A 27,276-nucleotide genomic window follows, 5' to 3' on the forward strand; every position below is an offset into this window, starting at 1 on the left:
TTTTATCAAGTCATTTACTCACTTTCAAAGAGCTACAAAGAAGTAAAATGGAAGAGCATTCCATGTGATGCAAGATTAGCATTGTTTTAAATCTGTCCCAAAACAGAGTTTTACTGCATTCACCAGGGAAAGCCACAGAGAATTTAGCACCACATCAGACATCCTGATGTGCTTTCACAGCAATCACCAAACTGGATGAGGTGTTAGAATGAGCTACTCCACATCTCTTTCAGTGATCTGGCCAGAAACGTCAGAGGCAAGAGCAGGAGCCCATCCAGTCATGATACAGCATTTTAACTGACAAGTTCTTCAGTTTACATTTCTCAGTAGGATTTTACATTAAAAGCAGGCATCCTGTGATGTGCCTTACCTACTAGATTCAGGCAAAAGGTGGATGAGGTTGTCATTTTAAGAGGCTGCACAACATTTAGTGTCACCAATGCAGTCCCCCATGGAGTTAGCCCTTACCTAACCACAGAAAGCCTTTCAGGATTTCTTCAGGATTGAGGAAAGCCTCTTACTTCTCTTGGTCACAGTGGAGATTTGGCTCTTCATCTCTACAACTCAAGTAATTCCATCTATGCACAACAGCCTTTACTTCTGTCTCCATAAACAGTAATGCTTCCAAATAAATGAGTCTTCTCAGTTCTATTAATTCAAAGTGTATTGAGGACTATGAATTTATTCACATACAGCCTGAATCACTCTTAGAAACTCTGAAACCTAACATTGTACATTGGTAATAATGTAATGTCTGCCACTATAGCATTGGGATGCACACAGGAGCCAAAATACCGTACATTTTAGCAGCATGGGAAATGAGGAGTGTTAGCAGAGTCATATTTGATTTTACTTTGGTTGTAAACATTGCAGTTTAATTTTTTCTTTACAGCATTTTGAAGTGTCAGGATTTTGGATAGAACGTCTGTATTCACAATTATGATTTTAACCTGCTTTGCAAATATTTGTGCTCATGTGAACATCTGATATTTAATATCTGAAAGTTTCCCTATCAAAGGACAGCTTTATATAAAGGCTATTGTCTGCATCTTGAGACAAAATCGCATATAAACTTAATTCATGGGAGAGCATTAGAGAAAGCAAGCCCATCAACATGTTTTAACACAGATCTCTAGTTGAGAATGAATAAAGCTTGAAATATATTTACATGTTCCTTTAATCTGCACAAAGCCATACCACTCTGGAATGTAAATCTGCAGGTAGTATCCCAATGTGAGTACTTTGCTGATTGCAAATTAACCACAATGACTGTTATGACAAAGAGCTAAGTCAGGGGAAAAGCAAGTTGTAACAGTAATCAACAGTGCTTTTAAAGTTTCTATTTATTGTTTAAAAGCAAACAGAACAAAACCTGTCTTTTGGCTGAGGATAAGGTCACCTGAGAGAAGGTCAAAGTATACTTTCAGGAATGAAGATTAAGGGGCTCTCATCCGTAACAGTGTGCTTATTGACCTTTTAGGTGTGACAATTAAATTATAGTAATCTACATGTGTAGTAGTTTCTTATTTATCATAATGCATTCCATAAGGAGAAGTTTCACACATAGGAAGGAATGACACAGGATTCCAGTATGTATCAAGTGGCAGCTCTTTACGGCAGGCAGTACACAACCCATTTCACAGCCAATATTTTACCTGCATCACAATGCTTAGAAATTCTACCATACAAATAACAAAGAAATGGAGGCTGCCTTAGAGCTTCCTGTTGTAAACTGTCTGCAGCTGCCCCCTTGTGTACCATTCTGCTACTCACTGCCAAATGCTAATAGCCTCCATCACTTGAGTTATAAATAAAACATAACAACAGAAAGAAAGGGTTCTAGATGCCCCAAAATACAGAAAAAGAACACTTCAGGAAAAAAGAAAAGGGGAAAAAATAAATACAAATTTCATGATCTGGTTTCAGTCATTTTTCCTTGTATGTGCTTAGAAGAAGAAAAAGTAATTGAGAGACACATACTGGATATTTTTTTCCTATAAACACATCAGGCAGTCTCCAGAGCTTAAATGGACTGTTACTCCATTTCACCCGTAGAGCAAACCAAAAAGGCCAGCTGCTTATGAATTTGACTCACTGAACTCAAAAAGCTGCAGTGAGTCATATGTTCCCTATGCTCACTGTGGGGTTGTCATAGTAATGATTTCTCCCTGTCATTTTTCACTTTACCACACGACTCCATGGGATCAATTGCGCTTAGCTCAGCATGGGTAAGTATATATATAGTAGGCAAGGGAATGGCATTGCAACTTTGCTTTTCCCCCAGCTCCATTAGAAGGCATCCCTCCATTCAAACAACAGCTGGTTACGATAGCATTAGAGTGCCTAAAAGGAAGGAGCAAGAATATTTCTATCGGCTGACAGAGCTGGCCCAAAGCAAAACAAAAAATATGTTTACAGGGCCATAATCATTTCATAAAACCCCAGAAAGAAAACAGAATACCCAATTTATAGTCAAGTATATGTTGGAGTTCATAAGAATATAAGTGACTTGCTTCTTGCCTTTAGGCATAAGCTCGTAGTTATCTTCAGTCTTTAGTAGGAGGCACAGTAACTTCACAGACTGCTGAGGACGGTGGTGGCTGGTACAGCTACACCTTCACAGTGGTTGAACTAGTTCTCCTGTTAACTGAAAGAAAAACAGTGATGCAGAGTCAAGATATTTTCTAGCACCATGCTTTTGTTTACCTTGAACAGAAAGAATCAAACTAAGCGCGTGAACAACTCCTTGAAGAAGCAGCAGTTAAGATGTTAGCCCTTTCAGCAGATTAATATTCTGGCACTGACAGACTTTTCCTGCCTTAGCCCCAGGCATTCTCATCTTGGAATTGCCTAGACCAAAGTTACTCATCTCAAAGTATACACCCTGGGTATAATTCTTCAGAAAAAAAAGGAACTTCAGGTGCCTTGCCTGGAGCCAGTTTTTGACCACAGGAAGTCACTTAACCAATGCAAATTCTCTCCACGATCATCAGCATATAATTATTTTGTGCATTCCCTCACATGAAGCTCTGTTTAAAACTAGTTCCACAGGGCTTGCTGTTTTGCTCTTTGCTTGTTTGTTTCGTTTTTAATACTCCAAAGAGACAGCATCTCATCAAATCACCATGATAAATTCCTCTTTGCCCAGTTAATTTACTGCAAGCCTCGAAACAATTTCTCAATATCTGCAAACGTCCCCTTCACTTACAATGTTACCTGTAATCTAAATGAAGTTCTTTTCTTTTCTTTCCATAGATATTAATTGTGAAGTATATTCTGACTGACTTCAACACTACATTTGGAGCCACAGCAAGTAGCTTATGCATTTCTCACATGAGACTATTTGTGATTTGGAATTCATGAACCGTGGTGTAGTTTGATACAATAAACTGTACTTTGGCACATTTTTTTCAGAAGGACAAGCAATCACAGACACACATTCAAGCATATTACTGGCCAAATTCATCCCAAAGTTACTAATTTAATTATACATAACCATTTACATAATAGCAGTTTGGGTTTTTCCTGTCATCCTCATAATAATAATAAAAAAAAATCCCTAACTACTGAATATTGCAGATGATCAAAATTGAAGACTCTAAAGGCAGAATCCAAAGCAAGACATTTTCAGACAGCTATTCAAGATTTAGAAGCTGCACATAGGCAATATACTTCACTGGTAATCTCTGACTCAAACTATAATCTGCAGTTTCATAGTCACCTGCAGTCAGCAATTAATCCAGACATCTATATATTAAATTACTGTTACCTAAAGAAAATAAATCAGGTTTTATATTCCATCAGTATTGAAAATCAACTGTTAAAAACAAATAAAAGCAGAAAAATTGGTAGTAGACAGAAGATCTAGTATAAGGACAGAAAAAGCTTAAGGAAAGCTACTATAACTGAATTATTTAAACTCACAATAGTCAGACTATGAGTTGGTCATATTAGACTAAACTTCCCTAATTTATAACACAAAACTCCTTGCCTCTAGCTACTAAATCAGAAGCTACTATCTCCAGGCTTTTGAGAAGTTTCCTGCCATTCTAGTAGCATCACTCTTAAACAGGGTTACAAGAACCTTCCAAGAGGGTTAATATTTAGCACATCCAGATCTCTAGTATTAGTACACTGTAGTATAGACAGCAATTTATTCAGAGCCTTTAGTAATGGGAAGTAAAACCCCCGTATATACCACTTCAATGCTTGAAGCAATACATCAATCACCTCTAAGAAAATTCATTTAGAAAAGATTAAATTATCAAGCTTCTTCTCAAGCCAAACTTGAGAGAGGAGATGGGAGTGTGTGTGAGCCTCACGCTCCCTCCATGCACAGGAGCACTGCAGTCATATTGCAGCATTCCCAAACACACTTGGTGTTCCCAATGAAGAGAAAAGAACAAGGTGTCCTAAACCCCTTCTAGTGAGATACCACCCTCTCAGTGAATTCACTATCACAGAGCAAGGTAATGCAAACTCCAGATCAAAGCACAAACAGGTAGGAAACACCAGTTCCACTTCTAAGACTGAGAAAACCTGTGCGAGAAGGAAATTTACCAGCAGACTGCTTTTTTCCTGAAATGCACTTACAGCTGATAGCAGTGTCTGAAGCAAGTGGTTTACATTAGATGCTGACATTTTTGCTTATGAAAGACTTTGTCATTTTAGCCACATATTTCAAGCATTACAGTAATATGAGTACCTGAAGAACGCACAAACTGTATACACAAATGGTCTCAGAAAAATTTCTACAGAATTAGAGGAAAAAAAAACTTGCAAGTATGCATTTATTCTATTTGAGCATGCCAGTCTCATTGGTTTCTTTAATTGCTTGTTTGCATGAGCAACTTTCACCCAATTTTGGAAATGTAACCTATTTCTGTTTAGCAGGCTTCATGGTACATATAGTAATTAGCATGTTTGTAGCCCCCAGTGCAAAGTGTTCCTTCACTGTTGACTGAAAATATAATACAAATGGAATCATTACTTTTCCTTTGCTTCCTACGTCATTCAAATATCGTAATTGAAACCTCACAAAACTTGGCACGCTATTAGACTCAGACACAATAAACGATGACCCAAAATGTTTTTGAGACAATCCCCTGAAGGTAAGTATTCCACATAAAGCCCCATAGTCCAAATTTCAGAATTAATGATTTTTGTCACTTGTGACAGGCATTATGAATCTGAGTTAATTAAATTAGGAAGGACTGTAAACAGAGTAACAGCTCAAAGGAAACACATCTTTTTGATAAAATGTGCCATGGATTTTTGATGCTGAAATACAGGGTCTGGTTGGGGAACAAAGCCAAACCTACTGAGAAGATGAATTATATAATACAGATACATTGCTTCTGCTGGTTAACATGATTAAAAGACTAAGTTAGAAGAGATTGTCAGGCAAAAACTGATTGTTCTGATTGACAATGGCAGTACAACCAATACTGGTATTTTAATGAGCATACGGCCGCCAGTCCCAGAGGAATGCAGAAAAAACATTGCAAGTGTTTATCGGTTTTGAAGCTAGTAAAACACCACAGTTTCTCTTTGAGAAAGGATGCGAGTCCCCAAAGTCTACCAGATCAAAAGCAGAACAATCACACCAAGGTACAGAATATAATGATATAATCATGCCAAGAGATTCAGAAGCCCTTCCATTGTAAAAGCATATGATGGGCTAAGACTGTTCAAATAAACACACACAATGATTTCAGAAATTTGTCATTTTCTCAAGCCATGCCATCAGCACATAGTATTTTGTCTTGGAAAAACATCTCAAGATTTGACTCTTAAGAGCAAATAGACAATTAGTTTTAAAACTGAGTAACTGAAACACAGTTTGTGGAAACTATCAGGAAGCATTTCATAGACACATCAATCCCCACAGCAAATGTTTATTTTAATTAGCAATCTTATTAGGTCCCATCAGGTCCTATTTTAATTTAATTAGCAACCAACTCTGCTGAGTTTGGAAATTAGCAAAACCCTTCCCAGTCATTGTGCTGGAACTTTAGAGTAAATAACAAAGAGGTCCTCAAACAAAAGTTCATGGAAACTACATTAACATTTACAGGCACATTAGTCAAATTAAGACCACAAACTCTAAGACAAATCATTAGATGCCCTAGATGGATCAAAAATGGTGAAGCATCACGTCTCACAGACATGCAGTACTGCCTATGTAAGGTAAGCATCAGGAGCCTAAGATCCAACCTGCAATACACCAGAAATAGCATAACACGGATTAACTTCCTTACTGTGAGATACTCAAAATATGCATCCCAACTGCACAAGCCATGGCTGAGTTCCACTCTCCACAGACCTGTCACTGCCAGGTTTGAGACTTCCAGAACATACAGAAAATACTATAAACTTTAAGGTGAACATTGCCCAAAACCGTTCAGACATGAGTGACAAGAGAGGGTGTACCAGCAAATTTTCACTCCTCTTGCACGATACAAATGAGATTCAAGGCAAATTATTTCACTATTGTTCTAGCTCAAATCCTTTTAAATTTTGTACCCTGTGCAATATTTTTCCCTCATTTTCTCCTCCTTTAAGTGGGAATTTTTTTTCTTTACACAGTTCATTCCTTAGAAGATCGTGAATATAACATTTTCAAGCCTGTTTTATACTGCTTTGGACCATTTCAATGGGTTTCTAAATTATTTAAAAATCCTTTCTATAAAAAGTGAAGATCTTTCAAAAGAAAATAAACAACCCCCCTCTCTGTGTGCAAGGTTTTTTTAAAGGGAATATATATGACAGTATATTTTCAGTACACATACAGAAACATGTCAGTCTAGAATCTACCCTGAAATTACCACAGGGTGCTTGCATGTTGACAATATTTACATTAATTGATGCATAAAACACAATAAATATTTGGACAGGATTTGGCTTTTTTGCTCACAACAGATTAAATGGTACACCAGTGAAAACAGATATATACAAGTAAACCTCTTCTGAGTCCTTCACATGCCTATGAAAATATTAAAAACAAACAAACAAACAAAAAAAAAACATGAATGAAGATGGAAGTCAAAGATACTAACAGAGTCAATCACTGGGGATAAAAAAAGTCAATGCTTAGTCATCTGCTTTCTTTCCAGCTGCAGAAAGTATAAAACTGTTCATATCAAGAATGCACTGATTATGAAGTAGCAAACAAATAACTGTCTAAAAAATTGCAGAGAACTCCACTGAATCTGTAGGTTATAACGATTCCTGCTCCACAAACCTGAAAACATCGCAATGAAGTTCTATGTGTCTCAAAACAGAAACCTTCCTTCAAAGTTTTTTTTCACAGTGAGATCTCAGGATGACCTATTAACTTCTGACTGCTGTCAGAATCTCCGATTTGTTGCTGTATGCTCTTTTAACATCTATTTTACAATGAGCTGAGACAGCCCATTGAGCAAGCTTACTCATCAAGATTTTCAAGCGCTGAAGATCAAATTTCTAGACCTTGAGCTTAAGCCCCCTCAACAGCAGAAATTAATTATATCATTTGTGCCTCAGTGACAAGAAATACTTCTGTAAAACAGAACTCAAAAGGCTTGTAAAATACATACATTTCCATGTTGGCTGTTTGCCCTACCAGCTTCTTTCATACTCACTAAATTTGTTTTCAGAACATGAAATAACACAGTCATGTAAATTAAAGTTCACATCATATGCTGTTTCATTCACTCCACTTATATCTGTTCCTATTGGACAAAAAAGAATCAACCCATAGAATAAAAGGTCCAGCTAAAGCCCAAACCAGTCTTCCAAGACTACTGCTGCTGTTTCATTAGTACAACGTAGATTACATTTTACATATTTTTCCCTAGAAAGTCAATCAGGACCACTTTATTTACTTGTCTGCAAAATATGAATTAAACACCATAATTCTGATCACCTAGTCTTCTGAATATTCAATAACTACTTGTGAAATATGGTGAGTAGAGCATTAAAACTTCATTAGTAAATGTAGCAATCAGATTTTAGAAGATTTGGAATAGGCTGAATCTAGGTTTCAATTTACACTTATTAAATATAGATGACAACATTTTTCTTACAAGTCAAGCAGCCTCCACCACTGAACAGCTAAGTACTGTTGCTAATCAAAGTATTTCCTTACCTGAAGGCTTTCTCTGGACCACTGGCTGCCTAGACTCAAAATTCTGTATTTTTATAATCTTATCAGGGATCCTAATAAATTTCAATGTCAATGATTATTACAGATATGGTTGCTCAAGACTTTGTAGCCTCACCATGTCTTAAAGTTACACATATCTGCAAAATTGTTATGAGAAGGCAAACCATAAAATGTTTTAGGAATCTGGAGAAAATGGTTGTTTTGTTTTGGGGTTGTTGGTTTTTGCTTTTTTGTGATTTGTTTGATTTTCATGGTGGCCATTCCTATGTCTGTAGTATATCACAGAATATTGCATACATTTCCTTCTATTGTCTTGCCAGTTTTTCTCACCTTTCTCTAACACAGATCTTTGGTTTTCAGTTTGCAGAAAAGCTGGGAAAAAGGAGCTTAAAGGATTTTTTTTTTCAGTCTGACATTAGGCTTTAGGTGACAACTATTGCTCAGCATGTCACTTGAAAATCCGTTTAAAACTTCTGTTAGTTTTCATGCCACTTAAAAAATTTCTCACTTCAGATTTCTAACTAATGGTTATCTTGGCATGTTGATATCAATCGCACTCTCCTGTGTTACCCATATATTCCTTTTCCAATTTGGCAAATATCATTAAAGAGGGAACACCTATACCAACTTTATATGATGAACAGAGGAAGGCTTAAAAAAAAAACACACACACAAGACAACTTCCTTTCTAAGATATTTCTTTGAATTAGTTGCTTTGCTTCTCCTACTCCACTGATTCTTGCACCTTCACATAGCTAGCTCTGTACTAATGAACTTGCTCTGTAAGATCAGCTGCTGTCCTTATGCTATTATTATTTCCCCAAGCCCCTACTGTGATACTTACAAAAGGCTTAGTACAGAGGATTTCTTTCCTCCACCTTTGCTTAGGGACTTGAAAATATTTTATCATGAGAGTTGTTTCAGTGTCTAAGCTATTTATGGAATATATAAAGCATTAAAACAAGCTAAAGCCTGAACCTCATTAGGACAATAAATCAAAGAAGAACAGAATGATTTTTCAGGAATGATGAACAGCTTTTCTCATTTAAGAACATAGATCATGCATCATTAAGGCATCTGGTCAGGTACAGAGCACCACATATGCAAGACGATTTAATGTAGAGAGTGCTTTAATGACACTGTCAATATGGAGGTGGGAGGAAATTTCGTAAAGTACGGGGGTTGAGAAAGAAACATGATTCAGGTTAACAATTAAGAAATGCCATTCATAGAGCCTAGCTTTTAAAACATAACAGCCTGGTATTTTCTCTGAATACTTTACTTGTCATGCTATAGCACAGTGCAATAAATTCACCACTCTAGCTCTGCTTCAGAAGACATGTTTCAAATGTTAGTTTAGTTTTCTGGAGTGAAAGACAGGCTTTTCAAGAAAGAGTTAGCACTTCAAGAAATCTAAGATTTTATAGTTTGAAAGCTATGAAAGTTTCTAATAAAGAAACAGGATATTGTTACAGAGCATTAGATTTTATTTCCATCAAAGGACAAATTCAGCCATTACAAACTAACTTTATTTGCTAGAGAAAATAGACTTCTCAACAAATTTTATTTCCTAATATATGGGGGGTTTATTTCTCTTTTCTTTTTAAGTAGGTAAAAGCTTTTAGAATAAATCACCAATGAAGGAAGTATGGCTTATGAAGAGTATTAAGGATTTAAAACAAATAAATGTGTTTTAGTTTGCAGTTAAAAAAGCACATAATTATTTTTAACAAATGACAGGTAGATTTTTTTGTGATATCAATGACGGGATTACAATTTCTTTTGTGATGTTAAAAGAAATAAAAAAGGCACAGGTAACAAAGATTATAGTCCATAAATAAAACTCAAGCTTTGTCTTTGAAGAACAAAGGCTGTTACCACGTCATTGAAACGTGTTTTAGTCACTATCTAAAAGCTTTTTATTCCCTTGTCAGGCAACAAACAAAAGCCTAACCTGATCTCAAGCCTCACAGTAAAGGACGAACTAGCTTTAGTGAACAAGCCAAGTCACAGAACAGCTGATGTGTTGCAAAAAGGATGGGATGCAATTTATGATGTTGTGAGTACTAAAGCAATAACCCAAAGTGGTACTAAGAAGTTGTTTCAGGAGTGAAACAACTAAAATGAAACAGGTAAAGCATTCCAACTTTCAAAACCCACTCTATTATGTCGATTAGCAGCACCAATTATTTTTAACTTCCTTCAAAGTGAAGCTCTATCTCACGCCTAGCCAAGGTGCAGATTACAGAAATACAGGGTGTGCTCATTGTTGTAGGGAATATATGACATTGGTCAACCATGATCTTGGTGTACTGTTTTGAAAGAATCCACATACTTTAGATCATAAATCAAAACCGATCTCTGCCTGGGGTATTCTGATCAAACTTTACTGAAACTGGACTGTTACTTCATCCTTCATTTAAGCAGCCGTCAGAAGCAACATAGAAGCACATCACTACCCCAAAATATGAAATTAATCAAACATTTGGATATTATTTAAAAAATTCCATGCTGCTCCTGAGAGCAAGTGAGGTATTTTGATTCCAGATAAATAGCATAAGTGTCATAGGTAAGAATACTTTCCCGAATTCCTCCTGTTTCAAATGCATTTTGGCTGCACTGGTTAAAATAGCTTTAGCACTGATTTAATACCTTTATAGTTCAGAGTGAACTTCCCATAAGAAAACACAGCCTAAGATGTGAGCAGCACACCATGGAACAACATGCAGTTGGCAAAACATCATGCTGCAAAAAGTCTTTTGAAGCAACAAACGATGACACTAGCAAAGTCATCTGTCAACTCATTAATGCTCACCTGGTGTGAATTCACCATGGTTTTAGGCTCTTTCTAAAGAACTGTTAGGATCAATACTCGGGCTAGCTGCTTTGTTACCTGTTTGTGTTTTCAGTTTCTTAAGTGTTCTCCCAGCTCATATTTCTGCTGATTTTTTCACAAGTGTGACTTTTGTCCTTCTACCAGATGGACACAGAGTAGAAGATATGTTCAAAATCGGGTACTTGAACTTTTCTCTTTCTCTGCTCCCTCCAGTATTGTGCTCTCCACACTGACTCATCTAAAATTTAAATTTTAACCTTGCTGATTCCGTGAAACTATTCACATCATTTCAACATCAATCATACCTAGGAACAGGTCATTAAGAAGATAGAGCCAAGCTCTTCAAAGTGATACACAGCAGGAGTATACAACAGGCATGATCTGAAACAAGAGAAACACTGGCTAAGTACATGGGAAAAAAAATCACCGTGAGACTAGTCAAGCATCAGAACTGTTTGCCAAAAGTGCAGTCTTCATCTGTGGAGGTTTTTAAACCCAACCAGATAAAAAATCTGAGCAACCTGGTCTGGCCAGCTTTGACCAGGAAGTTAGACTAAAAACCTCCTGAGGTCCCTTCAAACTAGAATTATCCTATGATCTACTGCAGACTTTGTCCCATTGTGTTTGCTGAGTGTAACAGATATTCAAGCCTAACATTCACTTTTTTGTTGTTTGTTTTGTCCAGTATTGTGGTCTGTTTTTTTCCTTTGCGTTTTCGTATTTTTAAACAATTTTTATTACTGTAGTATCCAAGTGTCTCCAGTGTATCCAAGCCTGAAATTTATACACCCCCACTACATCTGAGATGCACAGAAATGGAGAATGAGAAAGCAGTAATACAGAGGATTTGATTTTTCAAGTATTCTGATATTTAAAATACAAATAACAGTCTTATGGGTGTCTTCTAAATGTCTAGAATACTAGCTCACCAAAATTAAATCCAGATACAAGTAAATTAATAGGTTCACACGTAATGTTTATTCTGGAAAGGAGTTTGACTAAGTTTCTGCTTCTTCCTAATTACTTGATGAACCAAATCCACAGCAGCCTCAGCTAGCATTGTGCATTCCACTGTGGCATAACAGAGCAAAAATGGGACACAGCTGTATCACTTGTATCCTTATTTATAGCTTTCCAGTATTCTCCACAGAAATCAGAGAAATTAGTAGCCACTATTCTGATCCCTGGATAAAGTGACTTGTCCAGAAAGTACTAGGTGCCTTGATACAATATAGTAAATTCTTTTGCTCCTATGGCATCTGGCATATAGTCCTATCAGCTGCAAAGTCATCATGTAGGGCCTTTCAATAGCTGGATGAACCCTTCACATGGAAATGGAATTATGTGGTTTCACGTAGCCCTTTACCCTTTCCTCTCCCATACGTAGATAGGACCTAACTCACTCTTCATTATCAAGAGCCTTGATTTCAAAACTAAAAATTACTTATTTCAAACCTTTAGAAGCAAGTGAAATCTAGTCTAGAACTTCACAGTGTATTAAAAATATTCTATAATCCGCCAACCTTTCCTCCATTTAAAGAAGACGAAAATTATGTACGTACATACTGAGACAAAGCTAAGTAATTTTAAAGTTGCTTAGGTAGCAGAAACAAGATAACATAGAAATGGTTCTAACAAGGACACTATGCAGCACTACTATCACACAAGTTACATAGCATCTAGCACAAAATAGCTATACATTAAGCAAATGGGCTTCCACTTTAGTCCACAGCTCTGTACTTCAGATATTCCAAATTACAAATCAAAATTCCAAATCAGAATTTGGCTTAACAGAAAGACCAGGGGACTCAACCTGTCTGCTGTCAACTGAGAACTGGAACTGCAGTCAAATTTAGGAACTCGTTTGATGTCATCATGACTGCACTGCAATTTGTAGCAAGCAAAAAAGGTGGCACTAGCTCTGTCAGATGTCTGCTCTGTCAGACGTGTGCCATTTTACCCAACAGATATTCCAGTACATTTAAGACTTGCAGAACTTACAAGACTAAACTGCATCTTACCCTATATATTTTGGTATTTCTACAGTATTTTGGCTCCTCTGGTCTCTAGCTTGGTAATTTACATCATTGCATGGATAATACACAAGTGACTCATGATCACTGGGTGGGATGAAGTCCCTTTAATGGGCCAGAAAACATGATACAGTTTAATTGCTGCTTTACCACTGGCACTTGAAACTCTTAATTTGGATTGTGAAAGAGCCCCTCTCATGCTACTTAATGCTGAGCCTTAAACCAGACATAACATAATATCCTTCAGTATACATACTACTAAAGTTTCAAAATAGATTTTTTTTCACATGGTAGGTAAAATTCTGGATCTAATTTTCCCATAATATCTAAGAAAGTTTCATTACACGTTTGTTTTTGTTTGTTTGTTTGTTTTTTCTAAACAATAGCTGCAGAGCTGCATTAATTATTATGTGTGACTAGATACTCTTTCAGAGAAATAGGAGATGCTACTGGAATTAAACTAACATTTCTAATTACTCTGAAGGGGTTTTTAGTTATTTTCCATGATATATTTCCTGTTCACAGTCTTTAAAATTAGAGGAATTTTGGTATATATATATTCTGGAAGTCATATCTCAGAGAAATGCACTCTACTAATGAGAGTGGATTCACTCAACTGTCTACTCAGTGCATTTACAGTCAGATTACAGTTTCTTTTGTTTGGCCCATAGGCTACTGTTTCTGTCATACCAGCTGATGCTTAGTCAGAGGCAGATGCTCTGTTTAACGTTAGTTAAAGCATTCTGTTTTCTCATTCATTTCTCCGGCACCTTCTTTCAAAACTGCCACTCTTCTGTATTTGAAAGTTTTAGAATGATTCAAGTTTTGCCACGTCAGTGATGCTGTGTGATCCAATGTAAGAGAATGCAATGAAGATCTTGTGTGTTACCTTTGGCTTATTCTTCAGCTTAAGTAGTTCAAGTCCACCTTCAGCATAACAAGCAGGAGACAGGCATACCCTAGTATGAATATCATTCCATGACGGACTTGCTTCAGAAGACTTTAGAAGGGTTTAACCATGAATATCCTGACTACTACAGAAGGACTGTGTATTTTACATACAGCCAAGATTTAAGGAAAAAAATTGGTTTTCCTCTTCCCAGTCATCTTTTCCTTCATTTCAGACATTGTGATTTATCATAGTCATCCCTTTGTATTTTACCCATTTGTATAGGGACACAAGTAGCAGTTTCAAAAACCACTGTAAAAAATAAAGTTAGAAAATCCAAATTTAACTAAACTGCCAAATGCCTATAAGCAATGTAGTTCTTCCTTCTGAACTCAGCTATTCATTTTTCCAGGTTAGCTAACATTGAAAAATAACCTATTTGGGAAAAAATAGTAAGTTTAATCTCTTGCAAATGCGCATCATTGGTATTTTTTTTCCTTCCAAAAACTTGTGTTGTATTTAATTCCAGTAACTTAGCTGTGAGAATGAAAAATGCAGTAATAGTTACTTAAAAGGAGTATGACTGAAATGTCCAGGCTGGTTTTAATCAAAGTATTTATTAAACTTCAGCACATGGTATCATCCCATATTGCAGAGGGGAAAAAAAAATCATTACTTTGTCAATGCTATTTATCTGAGTTTGTCTTTACAAGGAAACTAAGAATGCTTGGTCTTTCTGTGCTTGAGGCCAACTCAATTTCATCGAAGTATGTGGTTGTGAAATTTACTATATAGTTTTATGATAAATATATGCCTAAAAAGAAATCTTGCAGTGTTGTTTCCTATTGTCATAGCATCAATAACCATCATTTGTCACAACCAAGTCTAAAAGGTTCAATACATTTTGAAAGCAAAATATTATTTTATTGAACAATTATTCTTCTCATTTTCAACCAGGTACGTAGACTACAGATAACAATGCAACTTAAAAAAAGACTTTTTTTTTCCAAGTTAAATTGAAACAACAGAATCATGATTTCCTTAAACTTGGAATATACCATTAGGAAATTCAGGCATAAATCAGCTGCAGGTTTATTCTTTGTACTGCCAGAATGGCAGAAATAAATTAAGATTCTTTCATTTCACTTCTAACACACAGGCAAAACAAAAGTTATTCTACTATCCCAGAAAAGCCAGAGCTGTTTTGACAGCAAGTGATTCTCACAGCTTCCCCATGACTTCATAATATATTGCATTCTTCACAGCCCTGCCTGTAAGTCTCCCTTTCCAGAAAAGGGTCTCAGTCTGCAGTTTACCCCTCTTCAAGAAGCAACAGCAGGCTCTTTATGAGAGCTGATGTCTGAGTGTCTGAGTCAGTCCATGTTGATCTGGGCAGTGCAGGGCTGCTGTTTGGGCACAGAAGAGCAGATGACTCTCTTAGAATACCTACCTTCTGGAATGCATAAAGACTGCTTATGAAAACATCAGTACACATTTTTAGCATCTCATTTTTCTGCTCTTTTTTCCTCATTTCAAGTTCATATTTGCTAAAGAAAAGCTCATAAAAACTAAACATATACTACAAATATCCTTTATTACAGAAAAGAAAACATCAAGTAAGTTTATCGTTTTCAACATAAGGTTACTCTCTAGTTGCTAACAGCCAAACAAAAAAAAAAAAAAAAGAGAAAAATATGTCCCAAAACATTGCTGAGACAGTTCATTGTGCAATTTTACTATTCTTATGCTGTACATTTGTTAGCTTTCAGGTTTAACTTACAGCTCAATTACAATACTGCACACAATATAGTAAAAAAGCTTTTTACTTGCAGGAATGAACTGCTCCCTTAAGACAAAACAATCCCTTAAGTGAAGGGGAGGAGGGTGTAATATCATTGCTGTTGTCTTTCACAGTCCTCCTCAGGTTGATCCAAAGTGGGTTGATATAGTTCCCTTCCCCGTCCCATTAACTAAATCATTTTCGTAATCATGTCAACTTGTCAAGTGCCAACTTCTTGTCATATTTGCTTCTAATTAAACCCTTCATATATGTGCTTTCTCTCAGGAATGAACTAGATTCAGACGTGAAGTATTTGGCACAATGCATAGAAAGACATTCCAATTTCTGTCAATATTAATGCTTCTGATTACTTACAATCCTGCAACTGTGTGAGCTTTCTAACATTGTGCTTCTGCCCTGTAGTTCTGCATTACAATGTCTTTTCATTCTCACTACAATCTAATGCTTTTAATTATGCATAAAAATATTTTCTCATTCTTTAAATCCATCATCAAGTTACCTGGTTCACATACTATACAATCCCATAACTTATTAGACTCACCCATTTTTCATTTTCTCTACCCAATTACTATTTGTACTTACTACTTTTTGCTTTATGGTAGGAACTGTCATCACACAGCCAGATCTACACTGCCTTTCTCTCCCAGCTGATATGCACTGGCTGCAGTGACCAGAAGTACAGACCCCAAACTCTTTTTATATGGATCTGCTTACAGAACCAAAGTGAATGATTAGAGAGAACTGAGACACAAAAATCTGGGCAACCACAACAAACTCTCTGAAATCCATGCTCTGCTTGGACAAATCGGGATAGCAGTAAGTGAGGATTCAAGTAGATTTCCTAAATATCTCCCGCAAAAATAAATAAATAAATAAATCCGCTGAAAACATTTCGAATGGCTTGGCTATAGAGACATGAGAGCTAGCTTACTCAGCTACAAGAGATATAGATTACTTACTGAAGCCTCTAATTTTGCTAGAATTGTTCACAGTGAGTAGTTCATCACTTTAGAAGTTTTCCCCCACAACTTGAATAGGTTCCTCAATGACCAAGTTAAATGGTATGCAATGAATAGGAAGTATAGTACGCAAAAAAAGGTACTATTTGCAACTGTCCTAAAGTAACAATCGAGGTACTTTTTGCTTTCAACTAATTTTAAGAAATCTTTCTAATGCTTACATAATCTGTAATCAAATGGCACGACTCAAAGGGAAAGACCTGCTAGTACATAAGTTTTATTAAACTGAGTATTTCTTCTGATATTTCCTATGTACCTATCCATACAAACAGGTTACTGGTTAGTCCATTAAGGCCTTACATTGGCATTGGTTTTCAAAAAGGCAGTCTGGACAGGCTCAAAGCACTTGATAAGCTCCCAGAGCTTAAACTGACCTCAAACACCAGGACCCATTCTTTATTTCAGGCTGAAGAACTAACTTTAGCACAGCCGGCAAGCATCTCCAGATTCACAGCAGTGTTCAGCATTTATGCAACACTTTTATCAAAACATCTCCAGTAACAACAGGTGTTTACCTTTAACACTCTTTTAAGTGAGGGTTTCTGAACTCATTACTAAGTCAGTAACACTGTGTTCTCTTGACAAATGCATTAGACTGCTGTGTGCGTTTGTCAAGCCGGTAACAACTACTACTGCGTCACCAATGTTCCCATCAACTTTAATGGTACATATTCTATGCCACAGTGATGCAAAAATGAACAACTTGATTCAGAATTGTTTCTGAAAGTACTAATTTAGTGACAGATTTAAACAAGGTTATAGAACCCATTTCCAGTATTTGATAAGCAAGCAAATAAGAGATAAGGGATATTTTTAAAAAGTATTAAAAAGTATCAAAGGTCTTTTCTAAAACATTTGCTGTAATTCTAAAGGTGTTTCCTTCACAACTAATAGCTATGCAGATTCCCATTTCTTAATGATATTGCAAATAGCATTGTTGTTGGCTCACTAGAACTTCAAATGAGAAAAATGTATTTCACAGATGTTACTCAGAATTCATGGCCGGTTGTCCCAAATCCTGATCTTGAATTGGAAATAAAGACCTCATAAAAAGTCCTTATACCAACCCCACATCATTCATAAGAAAATCATCTGATTTGATTTGATTTGGGATTTTTGTCATTTTCTTGTAAAGATTTATACTGTAACAAATATCCAGTATTCACAAATCTCATCATATGTTAAAAGTACTCACAAAGAATACTCAATTATTTCTCAGCTACCATAATCCTTCCTCAAGGCCAGGGGTAGTTTTAACATCAGTCTCAACAGAATCTATTTTCATCCAAAATACAGATCTTAGAACATTTGGTAATTGTAAAGCAATATTCAAGGTTTCTGCTCCTCATAACAACTACAGTTTCTATTCACAATTTAGCTGACCAAAAAAAAGGTCTTCAGCTAGTTGCTGAGCAAGGAAGCAACACTGGATAAACATTTTAATATTTGGGCATCTTTCCAAATTATTTCTCCTAATAATCTTGCCAGAAAGATTTTTTTTTTCCTGGAAAGTCACAAAAAAATGTTTCAAAACAAAATGTCATCAAATGCAATATAATAGGGAATTCTACATTAAAGTATGGGTTTGCAAAATTAATCTGACTCCTTCCATTCTCTATATAAATATATTAAGAGAATTCTTCAATGAAGCTCCAATGTATTTTCTTTAATTTTTTCATTTTTAACATTTATTTACTTTAATTTTAATTTTACTTTCTTTATTTAAATAAGTTGAGTCTTTCATCTATTCAGTATCACAGCATGGGTTCATAAAGAAACCAGAGAGCTCAGAAAGAAATTAAAATGCCTGAGCCTTCAAACAGTGGCATCAAAAACTATATACCACAAATGTATCAAATCGTAATAGTATTAAGTTCATAGGGTTTTGCCTGAATAATGTCTAATAGTATGATCCTCATATTAAGAAAAGAACAGCTAGACTGAGGAAAAAAATCTTGAACAAGCCCGCAATCCAGGAATGGTATCTGGAGGCTCTGGACTCAAAGAACATCAGGAATTTACAGTGTCAATAACCCAGAAAATTAAATTCCTCTTTTGAAGACATTTAATCATGTTTTCAGATATGCCAGGGTAAGCTTTCATAATATAATAAAAGAGATGCTATGCTTTTTTGATTTAGAAAATAATATATTCCAGCCTCTATGGCCTAAGGCAAAAATACAAAACTAAAATGACTGTGATTTCAAGAATGCCATATGGCGTTATATCGTTTAGTACACTAAAGCTATTAAAACTGGTTTCAAGACTTTATATTGGCTACAGAGAACACAAGCGTTCCCTCTTGCAGGTTTAACTTTAGCAATTAAAAATAAAAGTGATTTGACTCAAAAGCTACTTGGCATCTTTAGCTGCTACCTGTGTCAGCAGAAGCTACAGATGTCTCTGGATCTTGAATTAATTCAAATTAGAAGTTTAAAATATGCTTATTGAGGTCAAATGTTGTACAACATACATACTTGACAAGAGCCATAATATGTGCAGTAAGTTAAGAAATGGGTATTATATGCATTAATTACACCCACATCCTTACTATTTTATCTTCTGTGATACATAGCCAGGTATCATTACCACATAACACAACATATATTTATATCTCATGTCACAACAAAGGACAATACATTTTTATACTCTCAGTCCTTGGCACTAACATTAATTCCTGTTTTTTCTGCAAGTAACATGAAAATTTTAGTGTGCGTGAGGGACACCCACTTCACGCACAGAAGGTAGTTTATTCTTGGTAATAGTCATCTGAGCTGACAAAAGATGCTACCTTGCAAGAAAAAAAAAAAAAAAACCAAACACCCTGTGCTCAGAAACCTGTCTTGCTTTTATATTGTAAGCTATCACAGTTATGACAACGTAATATACTACAGCAAGATACATGTGTGGCAGTCTGCCACTCCTGTTCTCTATTTTTCTGGTCCTGCTGTCCCCTGCTCTGTCATCAGCATCAAGCATTCTGTGTGGAGCAGGCTGCAACATGTTGGCATGCAAGAGTCAGAAGGCTGACTCACACAGTGAGAGCAAAAGGAAAAGATAAAACAGACATACCAGAAAAGAGGGTGGATTTTTTAAAATCAAATGCAAGGCAGAACGTTCACAATTGCTTTTTTCCAAATGAATTGGCCTTCCTCCCAGTAGAGAAACACACTGTGCTGCAGTGTTTGGTGTATTAGTTCCATCAACCTTGAACATAGCATAGCTGTTATGCCATGTCCATGGGAGATGTAAAAACAAAACAAAACAAAACAAAACAAAAAAAACACCCACAACATAATGCTGTACAATTAATTCATTGTGAATATTCCAATACATATATATCACTGTAAAGCCCTTGTCTATTCACAAAACTGCTTTGGTTTGGATGTTTAAAAAGCAGATAAGAACTCAAAGTTGATTGCATGCAACCACCAAGCTTCAATTGCATTCACACTCACTTCACTAAACAGAAAATTTGGACAAAATATGAAACAAAGGCTGAAGTAAAAGCTAGGAGCATAACAGGAAGCTCAGCTCAACCAGCACCCAGATTATGCTTGCTTTTAATTCTACTATGAATTTGCATGCACATTTTAGCAAACTGTTAGCCATCTACTGATAGCAGTCTTGCTTCAGATTAAGTTAATTTTATTGATGCTGAATTTAACCAGCTAACCTTTACTATTTATTTTCAATACACGTCATGCAACGCATTTTTATTGCTAAGAGAAGTATTGATTAAAGCCTCTGTCTCCAAGCATTCTGATTGCCTTACGTAATTAGGAAGTCTAATAAGAGCATGAAGTGCAAATAACATTTTAGATTTGTATGAAGACCTGTGCATGACCTTTATGAACAGGATATACTTCAGAATACATCTGCCCTCAAGGTAAAGGACAGCAAATTAATAGGAAGTCAGTAGACAAGCCAAGGTACGAGCAGAGGGTGGTAAAGTGCTGTGAATTTGCTTGGTATTTTTAAGGTCTGCACAAAACAGACAGGATCCCCGCCAATAACGTCTGACCCACCTAACACAGAAAGCTAAGTTTATACCATTTGAGAGGATACGTACATGGTATTTTAAACCATGGTTCAAAGTTTTTTAAGCAACACAGCAATTCCAAAGAATCCCAAACCTATCCAAAGTTGTAAGATGTGTGCAGGCACAAAGCTACAGGGAAATAACCAAGGGTTTATGCAAGTGCAAAAACACAAGCACAGAAAGAGTATCGAAGAGTCAGGGCCTAGACCTTTCAAACAGGCAGAGGGGATTTGCCACAACACACCAGACCACTTATTCATGTGAGCCAGAATCCTGTCGGCAGCAGCTACCAATGCTTGACTCAACTGAGAATGTAAATAAAAGGAATGTCTGAGGATTTTTTTTCCTGTGTCATCTGATAACTAGAGATCAGATTTGTCACAGATAAACTTCATCTGCTAGATAATCTGCCAAGTGACGTTATAAGAAAATGTAATGACATTTGGCTTTTATGTAAAGCCTGAGTAGACTAATTACAAGGGAGAATAAGAGAACTTGGAAATATATTCTGTGAATGGATGCAGAACATGCTTTAAATTAGAGCATTTCTATTCCCCAAAAGTTATTTAATTCATTTTATAGCCTGAAAAATCAGGTTTGGAAAGCATCAAACAGGCCCGTTTTCCTTCTCTTGCCTATAGCAGGATGCATTACTTACATACTGTACTGTACTATGTTTTCTAGCCCTGTCTCATTTTAAACACAGCTTCAAAGATATGAAGCGTCCTACAATTCCCTTGGGAAACTACTCCAAAACAGCACAGAGGTTTATTTCTGACATTTAATATAAACTCTCCTCCTCAGCTTCAACCCATTACTCTCACCCTGTCACCTTCTAGCAGAGTTTGAAAATAAGCAGACGTGGATTTTCTGACATCTTGTTTAAGTTTTGGACACTGTCATCCATATTCTGAGACAAATGTGTTACACCACACCAAGCATACCCTGATTTATTTCTAAAATTTCACCCCAAAACCACACGGACAGAGTTATAGCTACTGTCCTCTCTCAAGCAACTTCAAGATTAACAGTGTTCTTCTATAGCCATCATTGGAAAAGACTATGGAGATATGATCTCAGTCAAGGCATTTTTCCATAGCCTTTGATCAATCCCAGTCAAAATCTAGAGACCTTTGTTGATCCTCAACAGCGGAGGAAAAGTTGGTATCTACTACTTATATCAAAATGGAGTATCGTACTTTATTGTACGTAATTTAGTTTTTAGTTTTTAGTTTTTAGTTACAAAAGATGAGGAAAAGGCTGAGGTGCTCAATGCTTTCTTTGCCTCAGTCTTTAGCGGCAAGACGGGTTGTTCTCTGGATACCTGGTACCCTGAGCTGGTGGAAGGGGATGGGGAGCAGGATATGGCCCTCGCTATCCATGAGGAAATGGTTGGCGACCTGCTACGACACTTGGATGTACGCAAGTCAATGGGGCTGGATGGGATCCACCCGAGGGTACTGAGCGAACTGGCAGAGGAGCTGGCCAAGCCGCTTTCCATTATTTATCGGCAGTCCCGGCTATCAGGGGAGGTCCCAGTCGACTGGCGGCTAGCAAACATGAGGCCCATCTACAAGAAGGGCCGGAGGGTAGACCCGGGGAACTATAGGCCTGTTAGCTTGACCTCAGGGCCAGGGAAGCTCATGGAGCAGATTATCTTGAGTGTCATCACGTGGCACTTGCAGGGCAACCAGGCGATCAGGCCCAGTCAGCATGGGTTTATGAAAGGCAGGTCCTGCTTGACGAACCTGATCTCCTATGACCAAATGACTTGCTTGGTGGATGAGGGGAAGGCTGTGGTTGTGATCTACCTTGACTTCAGTAAGGCTTTTGACACCGTTTCCCACAACATTCTCCTCAAGAAACTGGCTGCTCGGGGCTTGGACTGGCGTACGCTTTGTTGGGTTAAAAACTGGCTGGATGGCCGGGCCTAAAGAGTCGTGGTGAATGGAGCCAAATCCAGTTGGAGGCCGGTCACTAGTGGAGTCCCCCAGGGCTCAGTGCTGGGGCCGGTCCTCTTTAATATCTTTATCGATGACCTGGATGAGGGCGTCCAGTGCACCCTCAGTAAGTTTGCAGATGACACCAAGTTAGGTGCGTGTGTCGATCTGCTCGAGGGAAGGAAGGCTCTGCAGGAGGATCTGGATAGGCTGGACCGATGGGCTGAGGCCAACTGCATGAAGTTCAACAAGGCCAACTGCCAGGTCGTCCATCTGGGGCGTAACAACCCCAAGCAGCGCTACAGGCTGGGAGAAGAGTGGTTGGAAAGCTGCCTGGCCGAGAAGGACCTGGGAGTACTGGTTGATAGTCGGCTGAATATGAGCCAGCAGTGTGCTCAGGTGGCCAAGAAGGCCAACAGCATCCTGGCTTGCATAAGAAGCAGTGTGGCCAGCAGGTCTAAGGAGGTGATTGTCCCCCTGTACTCAGCTCTGGTGAGGCCGCACCTCGAGTACTGTGTTCAGTTTTGGGCCCCTCCCTACAAGAAGGACATCGAGGTGCTCAAGCGAGTCCAGAGAAGGGCTGGTGAAGGGGTCTGGAGAGCAAGGGGTCTGAAGGGGTGAAGGGGTCTGAAGCTGGTGAGGGGTCTGGAGAGCAAGTCTTACGAGGAGCGGCTGAGGGAGCTGGGGTTGTTCAGCCTCGAGAAGAGGAGGCTCAGGGGCGACCTCATCGCTCTCTATAGGTACCTTAAAGGAGGCTGTAACGAGGTGGGGGTTGGTCTATTCTCCCACATGCCTGGTGACAGGACAAGGGGGAATGGGCTAAAGTTGCGCCAGGGGAGGTTTAGGTTGGATATTAGGAAGAACTTTACTGAAAGGGTTGTTAGGCGTTGGAATGGGCTGCCCAGGGACGTGGTTGAGTCACCATCCCTGGAGGTCTTTAAAAGACAGTTAGATGTACCCCTTAGTGATATGGTTTAGTGGAGGACTTGTTAGTGTTAGGTCAGAGGTTGGACTAGATGATCTTGGAGGTCTCTTCCAACCTAGACGATTCTGTGAACAATTCTGTAATGTTGGTTTGCCAGTGGAAAACTGTAATTTGTATGTTCTGTAACTCAGACTCATATTAACAGTGGTATCCAATCATTCTAAGAAAAGAATTATAACAACTAAACTAAACAGAAGTAAAACAATTTATGAGAGGCTCAGCTGAATAACCTCTGTCCTTAGTGTCCAGTGGATCAAAACAGTATTTTACTACTACTTGTCTGTTGAAGTGTATCCTACCCTTTTCAAATCCCTACAGTTCAAGGATTGAAAAACAAGCACTTCAAAGGGAGGTGTTGGTGAAGAATTCATTAGGAGATTCAGAACCAAATTAACATTTTTATTTGCTCAAAGTCATCAGAATGCTGTAGTAGAATACGTAGAAAAAAAGAATTTCTCAAGGTAGTAACACGCTGCCTACCTGCTGCTCAGGGGCAAATAATGACAAGGTCATTTACTGCTTTACTAGAAGGTAAAAGAAACAAGTTCTGATGACGTTACTTGCAGTACTAAATCTGATATGCTCATAGTTGTAGTTATCTGGGGGTTTACAGTTCTATCCTTCTGTCCACATGAAGCTGTTCCACATTGATCTTACCCTATAACTGCATCAATAGCTGATGTTTCCAGTTCACTGACTGCATAGTTCTTACATGTTGTTCATGTTACATGGCAGAATTTCTGATTTCTACTTCTGGTGAACAGGAACAGTGCTGTCCACTACAGACTGGAAGTCCAAGTGAGACCAGGAAATATATGATGAGTTACAATGACCTTTGATGGGGAGGACTTATAATAACTCTTATTCCACCACATAACTTACACAAAATGCCAACTTAAAAGCAGCACACAGACTCCAAAGACTCTAGAATACTTACCTTTTCCAGCTGTGCCAACACTTAGGGAATACAGAAGTGAAAAGCTCTTTAATATATTACTGCTTTAGAAGTTCCTTATGTACCACACGAAGAACCTACATGCTTCTGCTCTGTTTGATAACTGAATACCTGAAATGGAATTTGAAGGCACTTTACTGTACTAAGAAAATACTGTAAAATTCAGTATCTATTTCCAAAAACCACAAGACCATCATATGAATTAGCAACACTAATATACAAGCTGAACAGCCCATACAACTAGGCACAAGTTTATGATCTGGAATTAACTCCTTCCTCCTCAGATGAAGAAACAGTCTACCACACTTCCTCACCGTGTGCATGTTGTCTGATCAGCTGCTGTACTATGGTGGGTAGCACACAGGCAGCACACTGTCATCAAGGTTCTGCCTATTCTCTACCTTCTTCATTCCTTTCCTGAATACTTGAGGTGGTGTCATAAATAGTAGGATAGGAAAACCTCAGAAAACAGCAATATTTCCAAAATAAAAAGGAATTCTTATTCCAAAGTATTGAATCCATGACGCACAATTTCCAATCTGCCTCAAAAATCTTTAGCCTGTTATTATATACTTTGGGGCAGTAGTAAATAAAGATTGCAAGTTTGTAAAACTCTATTTGTGTCATAACTGCTGTTGATATTCCTGATGTGTGCATACAGGCTTGATTTCTCTTGCTACCTTGAAACTAACTGTAAAACAAATGCAATAAAACGCACAGTGCAACTCGCCTACAATCTCTTTTGGGAATAGGTAATGAGTATGTTACCAGCTGCTTGCACAGTTGAACTGACTACATCCCAATGCATGCATTTCCTCCACCAAAAGTCTTTGATTTAATAGAAATAAACATACTAACTCCTCAAACTACCAAGCTTTCTTAGCCAGAGAAAACTTAATATCCTATTGTTCTATTAATCCTGAATAAACAAGGTTGACACATGAATCTACCTGGCATATATCTAGCTTTTCTTTCATTATTTACATTTTTCTGCTCCTCCTCTCCTTCAGGTTGGTGAGTTTTTCATTTCAGCCATTTTCCTTATTTGACTGCAATAGTTATGAATAGCGGGTAAATGAATGACATTTCCTTCTAAAACAAATCAAATTCCATCCTTAAGGTAGTTAGTGTTTCTGGCCACTACTGATTTTATTACAGAAGTGTTCCAGATATTCACATGTCTGAAGTTCAAAATTTCAAGTCACTTTACATCTATTTAATTTGTTCTAAATGAAATTATGTTTTCTGTTATCTCATTTTCTATAATTGTAAAAAAAAAGATTCCAGATGGTTTGAAGTTGTTTTAGTTGGGTCCTCATACAAAAAAAAAAAAAAGAAAAGAAAAAAAAAAGTAAAAGAGAGATAATTTAAATCAAATTTTATTATAGGAAGATTAATTAACAAAATAGGTGACTCAAGCCATTCCTTACCAGACCACACTGCAAGCTTAGAAAAATCAGTGTCCTCATTTGACCTAGCTGGTCTAACATCACAACCAAATTCAGAGAATAAGACCCTTAACAAAACCAAACAATTTGAATCTGAATATAAACTCACTTAATAATTAGAAGCAGTCTGAGTTTCTTAATTTGGCAGATCTCAAGTATAGACCCAAGATGGTCAAGCATTTGCAAAATAAAAGAACACATTTCTGTTATGGCCCTTATTTAACTTCTATAGCTATAAAATAAAAGCGTTTGTATGTATAGTCCTTGGAATATACACAAACGGAAAGCATTGAAGCACTGTCTTTAAAAATGAGGTATGTAACTCTTTTAGTAGAGCTCCCTTATTATCCAGCCTTTTTAAGTTCCCTGGGAAACTGTAAGACATACCTACAGGAACAGAGTGTAACTACTTGGTTTTGGTGGTCTTTACTGTTCAGTTTTTACCACATCACATATTGAAATGAAAAATATAATAGGCTACAAGAGACAAATATACGAATGGAAATTGTTCACATACAAATGGAAGCAAAGGGAATCTAGCTGTGAGCTCTAAATACTTCCAGGTCCCAAGGTTATGTATTCACACAAAAGTGCTGCAGGTAGTAGCTGACAATGACATTCTCCCGAGACAGGATAGAAATTCTATAAAAATAAGAGAAGAAACAACAAGGCAGCAAATTATGAATAGTCTTTCTATGGGGCAGAAGAGTATCAGACATCATTTTCATAAAGGGTGTAGGGTTTGATCTCACCTTTCCTAATTGAATTTATTTCTAATTAATACTCTCTGCCTCACTAGTACTAGCATGATAAGAACTACAAAAACGTCTCTGTCTGAAGCATGGTCTTTTACATTTTGTCAGCACTACCACTGAGATCAGAATAAACTCAAAAGAGATGACTGTAAGGTCTCAGAATCATTATGGAGTGAGAGGAAGGACTGCTATCAGATTTGGGGTGATGTGACAGCCCACTAAAGTTTTGAATTAGTTTTCCTAGGAAACCAGAACTTTAGTCTAAAAATAGAATGAAGTAAAAACTGACAACATTAAAAAATACGAAACTTTTTCATATGACTCTATTGTCACTTTAACATTGCTTTTATCCTTCATTATTTTTCTAGAACAGTACAGAGCCTACCATTTGCAGGAACTTCCTGTGACTCTCAAGATTATGATCCAA

At 37.3% G+C, this 27,276-nt stretch overlaps 1 long non-coding RNA gene across 12 annotated transcripts in view; it reads right to left on the reverse strand.

The window, feature by feature from the left end:
• Positions 1-27,276, reverse strand: part of LOC308195592 — a 266,452-nt gene that overhangs the window by 172,548 nt on the left and 66,628 nt on the right. For 10 of the 12 annotated variants that reach the window (XR_013951644.1, XR_013951645.1, XR_013951646.1 and 7 more), the window contains exon 4: positions 2,521-2,647. This is a non-coding gene — a long non-coding RNA (uncharacterized lncRNA). Of the gene's footprint in view, positions 1-468; positions 649-2,520; positions 2,648-27,276 lie in introns of all 12 variants that reach the window. The other 2 variants (XR_013951653.1, XR_013951654.1) reach the window with 1 other exon arrangement.

Source organism: Anser brachyrhynchus (assembly GCF_964034855.1).
Source record: "Anser brachyrhynchus genome assembly, chromosome: 5".
Classification (NCBI taxonomy): domain Eukaryota; kingdom Metazoa; phylum Chordata; class Aves; order Anseriformes; family Anatidae; genus Anser; species Anser brachyrhynchus.